Source organism: Ischnura elegans, chromosome 2, assembly GCF_921293095.1.
Source record: "Ischnura elegans chromosome 2, ioIscEleg1.1, whole genome shotgun sequence".
NCBI classification, from domain to species: domain Eukaryota; kingdom Metazoa; phylum Arthropoda; class Insecta; order Odonata; family Coenagrionidae; genus Ischnura; species Ischnura elegans.
The window spans coordinates 118,146,376-118,162,203 of record NC_060247.1 but is presented as its reverse complement, the minus strand read 5'-3'; the positions used below and the strand labels follow the sequence as shown (position 1 = coordinate 118,162,203).

The 15,828-nt window shown below is 37.4% G+C and overlaps 1 protein-coding gene across 1 annotated transcript in view; it reads left to right on the top strand.

Annotated features, from left to right (window-relative positions):
- The first annotated feature begins 7,365 nt into the window (after positions 1 to 7,365).
- LOC124154481 (PRL-1 phosphatase) overlaps positions 7,366 to 15,828 on the top strand; it is a 54,941-nt gene continuing 46,478 nt past the window's right edge. Inside the window, exon 1 of the mRNA XM_046528242.1 lies at positions 7,366 to 7,483. The gene's annotated coding sequence lies outside the window, so the exon portion shown is untranslated. The remainder of the gene's footprint in view (positions 7,484 to 15,828) is intronic.

The following is a 15,828-nucleotide window of genomic DNA, read 5'->3' as shown; positions in this document are numbered from 1 at the left end:
GTGGTCGCTTTTATATTTACATTTTTTTTTTCTTAAAATTAACATTATGGTAGTGAATGTGAAGTTGAGTTACAGATGAGAAGTTTCTGACACTGCAGAGACACCATGGGACATAGATGATGAGAAATGTCCTTTGCTGACCAATGAAGGTCAATTGTGAAACATTAAATGACAATGGAAGTGAATGCTACTGAAAGTGACACAATAAAATGCTAAATATTAACACTTTGGGTGCCATGGATGAAATATTACACCCTGTTAATCTTTCTGAAGAATGCCATGGATGTAATATCACGTATTTCAATTTTATTGACTTTGTTTGCCTGAAGCCGTAATATTTCGCCCGTTGAACTTTTCCAGTTTACTACTTAGTGGTGCTGTTATTTCAAAAATCATTTCCTCGATGGAAAAAGAGTTCATTTTATGTCTTGAGGACGAAAATTCCTCTGTAGCTACCAGCACCCTTATCCTAGCCCACTTTGTGTGAAAATTCTTTGGAGGAAAGAACCGTTCGTTGAGGGTGCAGTGACCCTCTTTGTCATCTGTAATGTAGAATGCTGTGTTTGGAACAATGATTTTTTATGATTTCTTAGGTTTAAGGAGCTCCAATTGAGCGTAATAAAAAAATTAATATGCATTTTACATCATTTACATTTGTTGCAACTCTTTTATTTTTCAAACAAAGTAGGATTTCATTGCTAAATGATATATTTTAAAGTTAGCAATAAATTTTATTAAACTCGTTCATTAACAAGAGAAAAGTTCGTTTTTATTGGAATACACATCGTTATAAATATAGTTTTGATGCTAATGTGTTAAAAAATGCATGAATTTAGTAAAAATTGCAGGATTTTTCAGTAGGGCTTTTAAATTAGTGACTGGCACTTAAAAGTGTTAAAATCTTTTCACATACATACCTAAAATTGAGGAAATTAAAGTTTTAAAAGATATGTTATAAAGTTTAAAGTTAATGTTTAAAAGATATCTTTGCATAAACTACTAAACTATCGCGTAGTTTATAAAAAGATTTTAACCCACCCACCCCATCTGATTATAACATGGCTGGCCAACTAATCAATTCATTATGTCTCATGGAATGGTCAAAAGTGTTTTGATAATGTTTATAAAATTTCAAAAAGCAATACCTTAAATCTTCCGCTTCATTCAAAATATATGATTCTCATCAGATAAATTGAGGAAATTTGTGGCAATTATAATCACTGAACAAATTTTCAATTTCCAAACTACATATTTATTTAACTGACCCAATTTTCAGAAATTTGTTGCCATAAGTCGCTTTTGAATTGCCTAATTGTATACTTCTTTCCTTTTTCTTTTCGTTTCCTCAATCATCGATAGTACTCTGAGGGGGCTAAAGAAATGTTAGGAACCAGTGAAGAAAATGGATAAATTAGAGAAATGTGATAGATCATAAAATACATTAAGCTAAAATATTCCATAATCAGCAGTAATTCAAAGATAAAATGCTTGAATCAAATTTGAAAATTAAATGCAAAATTACAGTTAAAAGTTTACGAATTCATTCTAATCGATATTTGTACAAAATATTGTTGGCTAATAAAAATTAAAGTTTTAAAAGATATGAATCGCAAAACACAAAATATTTGGGTAATTCCATTTGAGATTAGAGAAAACTATATGCAATAGGATATTTTGATAAAATTGTGATACACAAAAAAATTGCAAAACTTCTGAGCATGATCAAAAACATTTTTGAAGGTGATGTTCATATGCAGAAACAAAATTAACTATCAAAATACCTTTTAAAGGGGCCCAAAAATTGACATGTGACAGAATTACTGCCAGGTCAACCTCCTACGTGTAATGATTTTAAACATCTTCAAAGCTCTGTGAATCGAAGTATAGTTTGAAAACTTTTAATAAGGCTCTGAATAATTTGTCAAATACTGATTTCATAAAATTCAATCATTTAGCTGTTGATTTAACAAGATAAAATATTTCCAGTCTAAATTTAAGAGAAAAAGTTGACATTTTCATGGAAATGCCCATTTGTAAAATGCATTATGATGGTAAGGAGAATTAAAAAACTCCAAAATGGTAATGGTAGCGGAAGGAAGAAAAAATTCCAACTTGTTATTTAATCGCATTTGAAAGCCATCACCGCAGTCGTCCACTTCTATGAGGGGCACAGGGAAAGAGAGTATGTATTGCAGTTCCATCGCTTATATCCCATAAGACCCTCTTTTGTATTGAAGCACCACCAGCTGATGTAAACCCTGTATAATATAGTACGTATAATATATAATTCTGTAAAAATAAAGTTGATAATCGAAAATAGCATGATGGGAGCACAACTACGGATTGGAAAATGGCCATTACCAAGGCAATTGCAAGACTTTAAAGTACAAGCCTAGCGATCGCGTAACTATACATAAAGGTATAGGTATGGTATGTGGCCAAGCCCTGGAATGAGGGGTTATGTAGAGGGGACTGCCGTTGGGAAAAGTCAAGGGGGACAGGAAAAGTATGAGATGGTGAAGCAGGGGAGAATGGAGAAGGTTAAGGTCTAAGCTGTGGATTCATTGGGAAGGCTTCTCCTCCATAACTACTTATTCAATGAGCAAACTTGCTTATACTGCAGCTAACCTCCATATCTATAGGTAGACCCACCATCTGCTAGGAAGTGGTAACAATGGAATTAAGGGGAAAACTGACAATATGTATTATGGAAAACCTTTCCCCGACACTTCTTCATGAGATAAAACTCTCGTCTATTCATTAAAATAAGGTTATTTATCAAACTAATAGGTATTTCATGGAAAAATGAATCCATGTGTATCGAGTAGGTTGAGTGACATTTTTGGCTTCCCATTCCACTTGGATCCAAGTCCATGAGGCTGAGAAGATTTCTCAGGTGAACAGGAAGCCCGACTCCCTCTTGAATATTTTGCAACAGAAGCTTCAAGTTCTCAACTCTATCGGTCAATGTTGATTTTGTTAAGCAGTCCCCCTAGTCACCTTAATTTTTCTACAGCTAAGGCTAATACTGATATCAGATTTCTCCTTAAACATATGCCTTTTACCATACTGAAATAGATTGGCCCAACAATAGGGTAGTTTCCTTCATCAAAGAAAACGAAAGGCATTGATTGCGATTCGTTACCCACCATTAGTGTATTCATTATATACAAATCATTTGGTTTTAGAAATACCGGTTTAGACGAATGGCAATGATCAATTTTAACCTCATTTGAAAAAGTCCAGATTGGCGCCCAAGCTATGCCACTCCAAGTGACGTCACAGGGACCTAGTTTCTATATGAGTAGATCGGAGTTTTACATCGTCTGAGATTACCAATGCATGCATGAGGCACAGAGCTCAGGGAAACATGTCTTAATAATCACCTATTAAAACTACCTAAGGTTGGAAAGTTTCCTTCATTTGATAAGGTATTAATAATCCTTATTTAAGCCAAGCGCTACCAGCTGGCAGGGTACTCTGCTACCTGCTAGCATCCTGCATCGTATCAGCGTTCAAAGCCTCGCCCCAAGGTCACCTCACATGCGGCAGCGGGAACTAGAACGACGTCACACGGAGTTTTCCCGGCATTCATACTTAGCCGTCGCGTTTGCGCGCGCTTGAAAATTTTCACAATTCATTTAATCGCAAAAAATAGATATCATTATCTAAAAATCTAAAAGCGTGAAAGGGGATCTGGTTGGTGGTGTGGCTAGAGTGTTGGCTTCCCACCCGGCGGGCTCGGGTTCAAATCCCGTCAGTGGCAGAGAATTTTCAAAGACTGCCCGATCCCTGCTTGAGTGTTGTGTGGAGGACATTTCAAGCGAAACACTCCGTCCGTCGGATGGGACGTTAAACCGTGGTCCCCTTGGCGCCTTTCGTTAAGAGCAGGCTAATGCCAATGCCGGGTTTCTCTCCACCCTTCCTTACCTACCCTTCCCTCATGGCGCAAATGACCTCAGCTGTCGGTCGCCTCCTCCAAATACCATACCATACCTAAAAGCGTGAAATACGTACTCCAGTAATAATCTTTCGATTCAGGCATTAAAACAATAATAGGAAACCACCCTATTAGGGAAAAATAAGTTTTTCTCCAAGGATATTTTTCTTATACATTATTTTCTTACGCATTATTTTCCTATACGTATAAACTACTTGAACTTGAGCAGGTTGAGCAGTTCAATTATTTAGGCAGCACATTAGAGGAAAACGGATAAATTATTAAGGACATGAGGAAGAGAGTTGCATCAGCAAAGGAGGCATTCATGAACAGGAAGAGAGGTTTGCTATGTAAGAATTTAAAGAAAAGGTTAGTGAAGAGTCTGATCTGGAGTGTACCGCTTCAGGGTGCAGAAACGTGGACACTTAGGAAAGAGGACGAGAAAAGACTGGAGGCATTCGAGATGTGGGTGTGGCAATGAATGGAGAAGGTGAAGTGGACGGAGAGGAGGAGGAATGATTAAGTGCTGGACATGGTGGGTGAGGAGAGGCAGCTTTTGGTTGAGATACGGAGGAGACAGAAGGTTTGTATGGAGTTAGTACTTAGTGGGGAGGGGATGTTGGAAACAGTGTTAGAGGGTAGAATGTTAGGTAAACAGGGAGAGGAAGGAAAAGAATAGGATTTTTAGATAGAATGAATGGGAGTAGGCCTTATTGTGAACTGAAGAGGGAAGTGGCTGATGGGGAGGTAGGATCCCAGTATTCTTCTCAAATACTCCATGGAAACCTACCTTAATCGGTAGAATACTTTAATAATAATTAACTACATGTATAGAATTGGATAACATGCACAAGTGGATTTAGGGGTTGGGCCCGGGGGCATGCTTAAAAAATACTCAAGAACTTTAATATGGTTATCACTATCTTTGTTTTGCTTTGTGTATTACAGAGCCTTAATCATTTAATTTCATTTTAATAATTTTTTCAGCTAACCAAGAGGTATCTGTTTGACAGATAGTTGTCGACCAGTTGATCAAAGGCTGGGTAATTTCAAAGCTTCCTTTACATAACGTTACCCCTGATGAAAATCATAAGCTAGTAAAAGACTGTGGTTAGATTTTCAAGTTTGTGAGAGAAAAAAAGATTTCAAAATCTCTTCGATCTCAACACAAAATTTTTTTTAAACCTCTTGAAATCTACTAATTTTCATCAGGGACTTGGATGAGCTTGGAAGAGAGACTTAGGCACATTCAGGGGAATTGAGTGCTCAGAGCTCTCCCTCTACATGGGAGAGGATCTCTCCACAGAATATTCTCAGCCTCCCTTACAGGAAAAGTTGAAAGAGTGCTTTGTACAGGCTTTTAAGTCATCTAGCAACACACCAAAGGCCACTTAGAACTAATGTTTGATCTCCTACCAATTAGGGATGAGTGCTCTGGGCAAGTATTAACGAAAAAGACTGCTTCGAGAAATGACTGAATGCTCACACTGTGCTGCTAAGTATCCGTCACATTCTGGGAACAGCTCGCTCGCTCTGAATGTGCCCATTATAAAGGCCTGGTTAAACAGTACATCAACCCTTGAGTTAATGTCTCAGAGTAAGAACTCATGCATCACAACAAATGAAGCACAGTGTAACAACCCAAATTGCGTGAATGCATGTACAGAAAATAGTAGCTATTATAGTTTGGTTCATACAATCATTTTTTTCTATTCTGGTCGACCAAAATTAATCCCTGCAGGTCAATGTACTGTATAACCAGGCCATGAGAATCAGCCACATCATTGATGTACGAAGGAGCACCATTAAAAAAACCTTGCCAACACACAGTCATTTACAGCGAGAGTGCATAGTCGACACTCCAGAAGCAATTGCTTTGAAACAGTGTTTAATGATTCCTTGATTTATTTGAATAAAAAATGAGTAAAATGAAATTTTAAATGATCTATGCAGCTTCAGCAGAATTTCATACAAATGCTTCACAAAGTTGATGCGTTATAGTTTTCCGTGGCGTTGTATAAACGATGTCTCTATGCTTCTGGGTTTCACCGCGTGAATTTTCTTTGCGACGACAGTTTCTCCAGTATTCAGTCTTCAGATCAATGGATGAAGACGCCGGTTGGAATACCGGAGAAACTGTCATTGCAAAGAAAATCCATGCGGTGAAACCCAGAAGTGTGGAGACAATGCTTGACGAAGTTCAGCGTTTTACCTATTTTGCACCAATAGTGGTTATAATGCAAGGATGCTACAAACATATAAAATCACATTTTCAAGTAATAAAAAAGAGGAAGTTTCAATTACACACAAAAGTTTTTTTTTTCCTGAAGTACAGCAGAAAACTTTCTTCTTTAAACCTGCTTAACTCCGTAAACCTTCATTTAACAGAAGCTCTGACATTTGATTGGATGAGTTAAATCCTTACACTTGTGCCTCTGAACTCTGTATACAATTAATGTCAAGGCAAACTTTGAAATAAATGTGAATGTGATACATCTTCATTGCTTTTAATTCACAGTGAAGTAATCATCTAGGAATTATAGATAAAGGGATGCAGCAAAGCAGTAATAAGATGCATATTTTGTAAAAGAGTACAATATATCCATGCGATCAAAAACTTCCCTATGCAAGATTAGATAGTTAAATAAAACTATATCCTCCAGGTGAGAGTCAAGAAGATTTTTTCCAAGCCTCAATAAATCAAGTCTCACTCGCACAATGGAGGTATGATATTCTAGCAGCACCGAAGTTAATGGCAACAGAAAATAAAAAGTTACAGAGGATCTTCAATCCAGTAAACCTTCATTACCGCCAATAACAACCTTCAATTGAGGTCTGCTCTAAACTCCAAAGAAGGTACCGTCTTGTGCAAATTATAGCCATATATTCATTTCTGAATTTTTCGCTCATCCAAAAGTATGCAGTTAAACATAATTTTTCACCGAAATAATAATCTAACTTGTTGCACAAACGAAAACGTACAAATCACAATCATATTACCGGCAGGCATGGATAAGTTTCAATTAAAATTAATATGTAAAACGTTAATCACCGAATTACGAATTTTCGCCAAATGTTGTCCGTGAGTAAAATACACTGTGGCTCATGCATACACTAGATACAACATTAAATGGACGGGAATAAATGAAAGTATTTGAACTAGCTCAACAGGCGGTGGTTTGTAACTAAGGTTTCAAAGTTATTTTGCCGCTTACTAGGCATTTAGATTTATTTGGATATTGATGGATGGAAATATAATTAAACGTTTACACTAACCGGCGAAAAACTTAGATCTTGTAGTCACTATTCTAACACGCTTTTGAATTTCTTAGCAGACGAAATATAATTATTTTTTATTGAAATTTAGGACCAATGAGATTACGCATAGGAAAAAACATATATAAACGTCATTTCCTCCTCGGCCATTTTGTCTCAGTTGTCAGAGGTGCTGTGGTCCGATTGAGACGTCGGAGTAATTATCTTTATTTCGCAGATTTGCGGCTACTCCCGTTCAATCCGTATTCAATGTGTAGGGATATTGTGGTAAGTAGCTTTCAAATTATCTTTTTTGTGGTATATTTCTCTCTGTGGTTGCCTTTTAATGCAACGGAAAGATCTTGGGTAGGGCCCTAACCTCAAAAACATTTAGTGTAGAGTTGTTAATGCATTAGCTTGGTATTTTCGTGCTGCCTTATCACGGTATTGGATGCTTAGAAAAATAATCGAGCAGGAACCTCATTATTATATGGCATTTATTGGTATTTGAAGTGAAATGAATGCGTCATTTTATTAGCCAATCTGAGATGGAAGTAACTAAAATGCCATAGAAATTAGTGTGTGAGCGAAAGGAGTTACTTATATGGTTCCGTTGAAATTTCGGATCGTTTAAGTTTCTGAAGCTTATGTTAGTTGGTACGTTTGTGCCCTGCTTATCTTTGCTTCAGTTAGGTGAGTATATGGGACAGCAGCGATGGCATTGATACGAGGAATTTTGCTCGGTAGTTGTTGGGTTATTTAATTTTGCTGCTCAGTCACTATTGCTTCTGTGTGTCTATTTGGAAGTATATTTAATGGCGTTAATTGCTAGATTACGTGTTTCTTTTTAGGCGTAGGCATGAAATATTTTCATGGGATCTCGTTTTAATTAAACATTTGAGTTTATGCAATATGTGGATAAGATTCTTGAATTCATGCTTTTATTGAGGGAAATGTTTGTTCTAGTTAGGAGTAATATCAAGAGAATTGTCAACAGGTCGGGCGTTTTCCCGTTTGCAAATCCAGGGTTCTTGAGATATGTTATGGGGTCGAAGTTCAGCTTGTGGTTTGATCTCATGTTTGCCGTTGTAATCGTCAACGAATCTCTTGTAAGCATGTCGGAGATTATTTTGCCCATGTTTAACCCTATCGTTGGAAGCTTCGTCCTTGTTCATTTTTCAATCTTTCCATCACTGTACACTCATATTCCGTTCCTAGCTATTCCGCCATCGTGTAAATATTCTCATGTGGTATTGGAGGTGCTGGAGCGACCAGAGTTTGCTTTTTCTGTAGCTTTATCGACCATTTTGGACTGCATGAATTAATGTGTAAAATGCATTGTCGTTTTTAATTTTTCACGATCTGCAAGTAATCGTGCTGTTTGTGAATGGAGTGAAAATGAGATTTGTCTATAATTTTAGTTATACTTCAGTTCAATTGCATTGAATTTCTATTCCTGCTAATTTTTTAAGTTATTTGTGTTACCATTTACTTGATTTTTATTAGCCTTGAGGTTGCATCCGCATAGAATGTCAATTAATACTCAATCAATATTTTTGGAAAATTAAACACTAGCTTCCTAATAGCTTAGCACCTGTGGATATTGAAGCCACTTTATTCTTTGCGTGGTATTTTCATGATTACCACTTTTATGGGATATAGTTGAGTGACATTTTGTTGCTGATTTGAATTTTTGCCCCTTAGTCAATGATATTACATGATTCCAGTTGCATTATTGAATATGACTCGCGCCTTAAGTGTTCTATTGATTGATCTTGATGAACTAGGCACAAACACGAAAATGAACTATACTAACCACTGCCAGTGGACGCGAAGTCACAATTTGCCTGAAATTTTAACTTGTGCAATGATGGGCAATGCAGTCACTAAAGATACTTTCAAATGGTATTCTTTCATTTTGATTATGTACAAGGCTCGCATGATCTAATTATTTTCCCCTCTCCACTATTTGTAGCTTGTAAGCAATGCAGTTAGCAAGTAGCATCGCTGGATAAGTCTGAAACTTCCCAGTGTACACACTCGTCTTGAAAATGGTCATGGCCAAGAGGAACTTCATTTTTGTTTTGCTTAATTATTGCTCATAACATGGACGCATGTATCGTAAGAATTAGTATTGTATCAACGCAGTTGATGAATCGGGTTCAAAATTGTTGACTTTTCTCGAAAAAATTAAAGGCTAAGTCGTCTCCTCCCGATATTTCAAGGTATGTTTCTTAGATGTTCGTAAGAGGACGTACACATAGGGTGCTTTCTCGTTATTTTGGCAAAACGCGTATGTGTAACGACGACGCCCTTTTTATAAGGATTAGTAATATACTCGCGGCTTTTCATCGTCCGCGACTGCTGGATTCGCTCGCACCGGCGAATATTTTTTTTGGAACGTTTTCCCCGACCCAGGCTCTTCGCAACCAGCTTCCCCCTCCCATGGATCGAGATGGCTGGGTCCTTCAGGGCTCGCGGGGTGAAGTTTGGGGGAGTGTACATTCATCGTGCATGCTGGCCCAGTTAGGTTGCTGCCCCGGATTTCATCTCAAGTCGAATGTTGTATTTAGCCAATCGCGGATCTGCTGTCGTGAACATGCCATTTTGGTGGCGTAAATTCGCCTCATATAGTCGCGTAATTCGTTGAGTTTACAGAATTTAGTGAGAAAAATTGTTCTCATTCCGCTATTTATCGGTAAAATTGCATTGGATACAATGTTTAAAAGTTCTAATGCATTTGATGGCTCGTTCATCCTAAATATATCTCGCTTGCTCTTTACTCGCGTGTTTCGTCAGGTTTTTCGAGCCGCAATTTAAAACGTGACCTTATTTTTACTTCGCCAAGCAATTTCACTTGTTAACTGTGCCATCGCCCTAGTCCAATCATGTTTTCCAGCTGTACCTTTACATAGTCTTGGAAATATCGACGTTTTGAGGATCAGCCGGTGACTCGATACAGGTTGTCGAGAGTAGTTTCATAAATTGGGCTGGCAGTCGTAGAGCGAACGGAATAAAAAAACACAACCCAAAATATTATCTCCCTGCAATTTTAAGCGAAGTGTCATAAAACGGGCACGGAAGTTTATAAAAAGTAGTATTAAAGTTAAGTGCGGAAGATCGTATTGAAACATCTTTAGTGTAAATCGTCAATGCAAGTATTTCGATAATCCTTTTACTCCCCATTTCCGGTTTTTCCTGTGGTGTGAGCATAACACTCCTACTAAAGCGGGTTCAATCCTCGGGTGAACATCTGGATGTCCTACCAAAACGTTCAATGTTCTATTTTCATGGCAATGGTAAAGCATGTATCCTGGGTTAGGTATTCGTTTGGTATCTATATGTTAATTAAGACGAAATTGATTATTCATAGCAGCGAAACTAGTTTATATTTAAAATTAATCAACTTGGAATCGAAGAAGTTTTCATTCCGATCTAAAGTTTGTTAGCGCCTGTTGTTCCGCTGGGATGGAACTTGCTGTGTAATGGTGCATTAGCAGGCTATCTTGGAAAGTAAGGAGAAGGTCGTGATCTCCTCCGGCGATTTTATTTACGATGTTCGTGGCGTTTTGTGGTTGAGATTGATTCTTTGATCTAGCTTTTAATTTTGTACATACGTTTCCGTGGTACCTGCTTTGTTCAAATGTTTGCAAAATCACAACAAAAAATACTTTCATACGGACTTACCTTGCAGCCTTGATTGATTTAATTCTCATGTTACTCTACATTCAGCGAATTCATGGACTCCGTGGATGCAGGAAAAATATAGAACATGCATTTCTCTCCTCGGTTTTGTGGTTGGTAAACGCACCCGGAAATATCGTGGTCTGGCATTGCTAGTGTCTTCCTGGCAGCATCTTTCGTTTTATATTGCTCTCTAGTTGCAATAGCCGATAATTCTTTCTCAAAACATTTCACGTTGCGAGTTCGTAGGTTTTTATTTCAGGAATGGATTTAGAATTAATTTCTTTGTCAACTCCGGGAGTAGAACTAGCATATGCTAGGAAAATAGCCTGTTGAATTTTGAATCGGTCGATGGTTATCACGGTGGCGGTTAGTGACTATGGTGGTGCGGAAACTTTTTGTTGGTGGTTACTTTTTTCTGAGTTTGGTGCCGATTGACCCTGGGTTTTAAGGTGGGGTTACCTAATGGAAATAAGTACTATCGAAATTAATTTTTACATTAACGCATTTCAAATCTTGTGTACGATTTCTGTTTTTGAATCGTTTCGAAGGAAGTATTTCTTTTGTGTCCTACCGAAAATGACTTGAAAATGGTGTAGTTCATTTGAAGTTTCCGTCAATCACCATCCTTATTACTTGAGTGAATTACAAACAAAGAATGGTGGGAATAACCGACGTTTAGGAGTGTTTTTCATGCCATCTAATACCTCTTTACGCATATTTGCCCCGTTTTAAGATTCGGTGTAATTTATCATTTTTGTCCCTTCAGGTGTGCTAAACTATAATTGATGATTGTTATTTTTCGATGATTTCAAGTAGCGATGTTGTGTACTTGTGATCAATACGGATGTGTTTGTATATATTTTCCTTGCGTCCGTCGCGCATTTTTACGAATTAATGAAACTGCTCTCAACGGCTTAGTCATTGAGATTCGTGCTGCTCTTCACATCTTTGTACAGGAAACGTTAGTCCTTGTTTTCACAGTAGAAGTATTTTTGTCTCGCACTATGTATAGATGACCTTGCACTGAATATTTTGTTTCTAGTCGATGTTCTTATTTACATGCTTTGCCATATGATATTAGTGCTTTATATGAGCCGTAGTTTAAAGGAGTCCCGAGATAGAACGTCGAGGTCGGCGGCTATGACTCTCATTTGGATTATGTATTCTTCGATAATGGCTCATTTTCTTTGCAGTTTCTATCTCATACTCATCAGTCTGCAGATACAAATTTTAGGTAGGATTGATGTTATATTCTTGTTCCATATTTCCAGAATGTTTTCTTTTTTCCAGGTGATAAAGCTCCTATCATAGTGAAAGGCATGTGCTCTTCGTGGGCATTATATTTGATTTTTTTTTCCTGGCTAGATGTGATTGAAAAGAGCTTTTTCTGTATTCTTTGCATCATCTCGGTCGGAGTGCCCTTAAGTTAGTGCATAAGATTTATTATTTATTCATTTTCTAATGTATGTTGCTCTCTCTAGAGTAGTGGTGCATTTCATAAAAGGGTCCCTCTTGTTAGGGCCATGTCTCCGTGCGTCATTTTATTATGTATCCCTGAGTTCATTTTTTCTTTGCAAATGGTTGGAGACTTAGAAAGCGTATCGCTAGTTATAGGTTTCGAACAGTATGTTTCATAATTGCGTGGATCTTAAACACCTGTTCCACTAAGGCCTTTTTGGCATAATAATCATTGGTGATCTACATAAATTATAACCGTAAGGTCTTTTTCTGTCATTCTGTATATGCTCCGTTAAAACTACGCCTACAATCATAAATGGGGTATCATTGTAAACGTTGAATCACCGGCTTCTTACGAAAATACAATTTCAATCTCAAATTCATTAATTTGAATTTAAAGTTACGATTTTTCCATGTCTGAGTCCATGTTCATTACTCGCATCGACTCCACATATTTATTCTTAACTTAAAAAAATGGTTTTAAAAACCCGTTAAATCCATAACTAAACTAAAGATTTGTGACTTAGGCCGGCAAAAAAATATTAAAAATAAAATCTAAGAAATACGAATAATGTTTCATGGTCTCAAAATGAGACATCGTGTGTAAGGAACTTAAAAAATATCTATCGCGAATAAATAAAAGTATCTTGTTGAAAGTATTCAAGTATTATTATCCACAGGAATTGAAAACAAAGTATGAGAATAGTACGACATGCACAGAGCGAATTTGCATGGGTGAATGGTATAAAATTGGTGTGTATGAGAGTGAGAGACCCGTTTTTTCGCATGGACAGTTGCATGTTGCATTTTCCGGAATTAGCACTTTCCGTGATATTTATGTTTCTATTAAAGAAACTCATAACCAAAAAGTTACAGACGACAACATTGTTACTTCGAAAATTATCTTGTAAGAAGTTTTGTAAAATTCGTGCCATTATTTAGTAACAGATCATGATTTTTCCTGAAGGCACGAAACCTTCTTTTCTGTACTGTATACGTATGTTTTGTATATTTTTGCAAGGAAACGGGTACGAAGAAAGTACTTTATGGGACTCCTTCTTTATTTAAAATCCAATTACTCCGGTTCCTTAACATACTTATTACCTGATAGCGTGAAATTTTCGCTCGGGTTACAAAGTCATTTTATAGCTCTGAATATATTACATGCATGAAGATCTTCTTGATTCGACAAAGAATGGGATTGAGTATTACGAGTCCTCTCTCGAGTAGGTTTGTCTGTGGTTTTCTGTGAAGTAGTTTTCTATAATTTGGCCCTCTGCTGTTTCTTCTTCCCGAGTGTTTTAGTAAGGTATTATTTAGCGCAGTGAAAATTTTTTGAACACCGAACTCCCTCTACTATTTTTCCTGACAAAATGCTCAGTAAACTTTTAATATCCGTTTTCATTAAGATTGTAGTCGAGGAAGGGGAGAAAACCTAAAAATTCTAAGATATCGACGAGTTTTGATAGTAAATTAGTACTCTACGTGTTTTCGTCTTTACATATTTCCTCAAGATACGGGTAACTTCTCCATTTCCCTTATGCTCCTTAGCGGGTGAATTGTGAATTGATCCACTGTGTTGTTCTTCGTTCCTGATCATCGATCATGAAACTAGCCTTTCTTATTGTATGTGTCGATTAGTGGTGATCTTGTGGGATATTTTTTTCTGTCCTAATCGAATTAATGTTTATAGTTGTAGCTGGCGCCAAATTATTTTGTTTCCAACCATTGATTGAATTTGCTTGGGCCCTTCTTAATGTCGCCCAGAATCCGCTCCTCCATTTTTCCGCATCAAGTCAGAATTTAACCCTAGTTTGATGACTGCTATCTGTTTGGCTACGCGTTAATTTTAGTTAAAGAGGTCATTTAAATATTTCCCCTGAATATATTTTCGCACGGCGCGTTTCGTGGTAGCAACAACATTAACAAGTAAAATTTTCAACTATTTACTTGAGAATGTTGTTCAAACAATGAAGCGCGTTGCGCGAAAATAAATGCAGGGTAAATATTGCAATGTCTTATTTAACTGATATCAATAACTTCCGCCAAAACGTGCCACATACCATACAAGTTGCCCTTTAATTGTTTAGCAACACTCCTCGCAACGTGTTGCTTGATAGGGATCGTTGGAAAGGGCTTTATTCAATACACAACTTGTCGCATTGGTTGAGTTGGTTGTAACCCATATTTGCTATTACAATTTGTATGGTTTTCGTTCTCGATGCCAGTCCATCGAGTGACATGATCTGTTTTTTTTCTAAATTTGGAATAATAGTCTGTGAGCCCCATCACCATTAGCTTTTTATTGCCCGATATTTCCCGTATAAATGAATATTTTCTTCTTTCGACCGGAGGAATGCAAATGCTCCCAGCTGTATCTCTCACGTGATGCTCATCTTTTCCCCATACCCCGCCATCCACTTGTGGCGTTCTCTCCAAGTCAGAGGACGGCCTGCCTTTTCTTCTTTCACTTTTCGTCCTATTCGCCCTTGTGATCCATTTTTTTTTCGTCTGTTGGACCATTTCCAACATCGTATTTGCCACTATTTTCATTGTTTTTTTTTCGCGCGCTCTCCTAACAAATCATGGTGACCGTAAACAGCCGCGATAGAGCCTGTTTAAGAACGAATACGTTCGCCATCAGTGTTTAGTGTCTTGCTGTTAATCCCTTCGTGTAATTTTTGGGTTGTGTGTGTGTGTTCTTCCGAAGACGTCGGCTAACCTCGGGAAAACATGTTGTTTTGGTGCACCGTCTCATTGTCTTTAGTTATGTTATTTTTATCGCTCGTCACGGGCGTCCACCGGCTTCTGCGGCGCATTTAGCTGTGGAAATGTTGCTTTGCCAATTGGTCGCTAGTGTTCCGCGACACCCTAATTGTTTTTGGCCTTATGACATGCCCATTGCATCCATTATTTCTCGGATGCGTTGGGGTAATGCTAATCTCTCTCGTGACCACAGTAGGTATTCTCTTCGATGTGCAGTTTGCCTATGGATTTGTGGTTCTTAAGATTAGATTAGTAATTGGTTGTTAACTGGTCCTGAAGGCCCGGTTACACGGTACATTAACCTGTATGAGTTAATGTCTAAAAGCATGAACAAAATTAAGGCAGGTTCTATTTTCCGTTCATGAATTCGCACAAGTTAAGTGGTTACACGGTGCATTTTTGCGTTTATTCACACGTTCGTACATTTGGAAATCAATTCCTACAGGGTGATGTACAATGTGACCAGGCCATAAAACAATGCACGCTGAACAATAATAATACATTTCACCTTGGAAGTTTTAAAAGTAATTTTTGTAATTCTCTGCATTACATTATACCAAATCTATTTATATACCACTTTATATTCCTGTATCATAAGAGTCCTGTTTCACCGATAATTATGAATACATCTTGAATATGTACGCAAGATTTCATGTTTATTTTTTCGAATGGTGTACCTTTAGAAAACAACAAGCACAGGAGTCCCCGTAAGATTCCGCGCT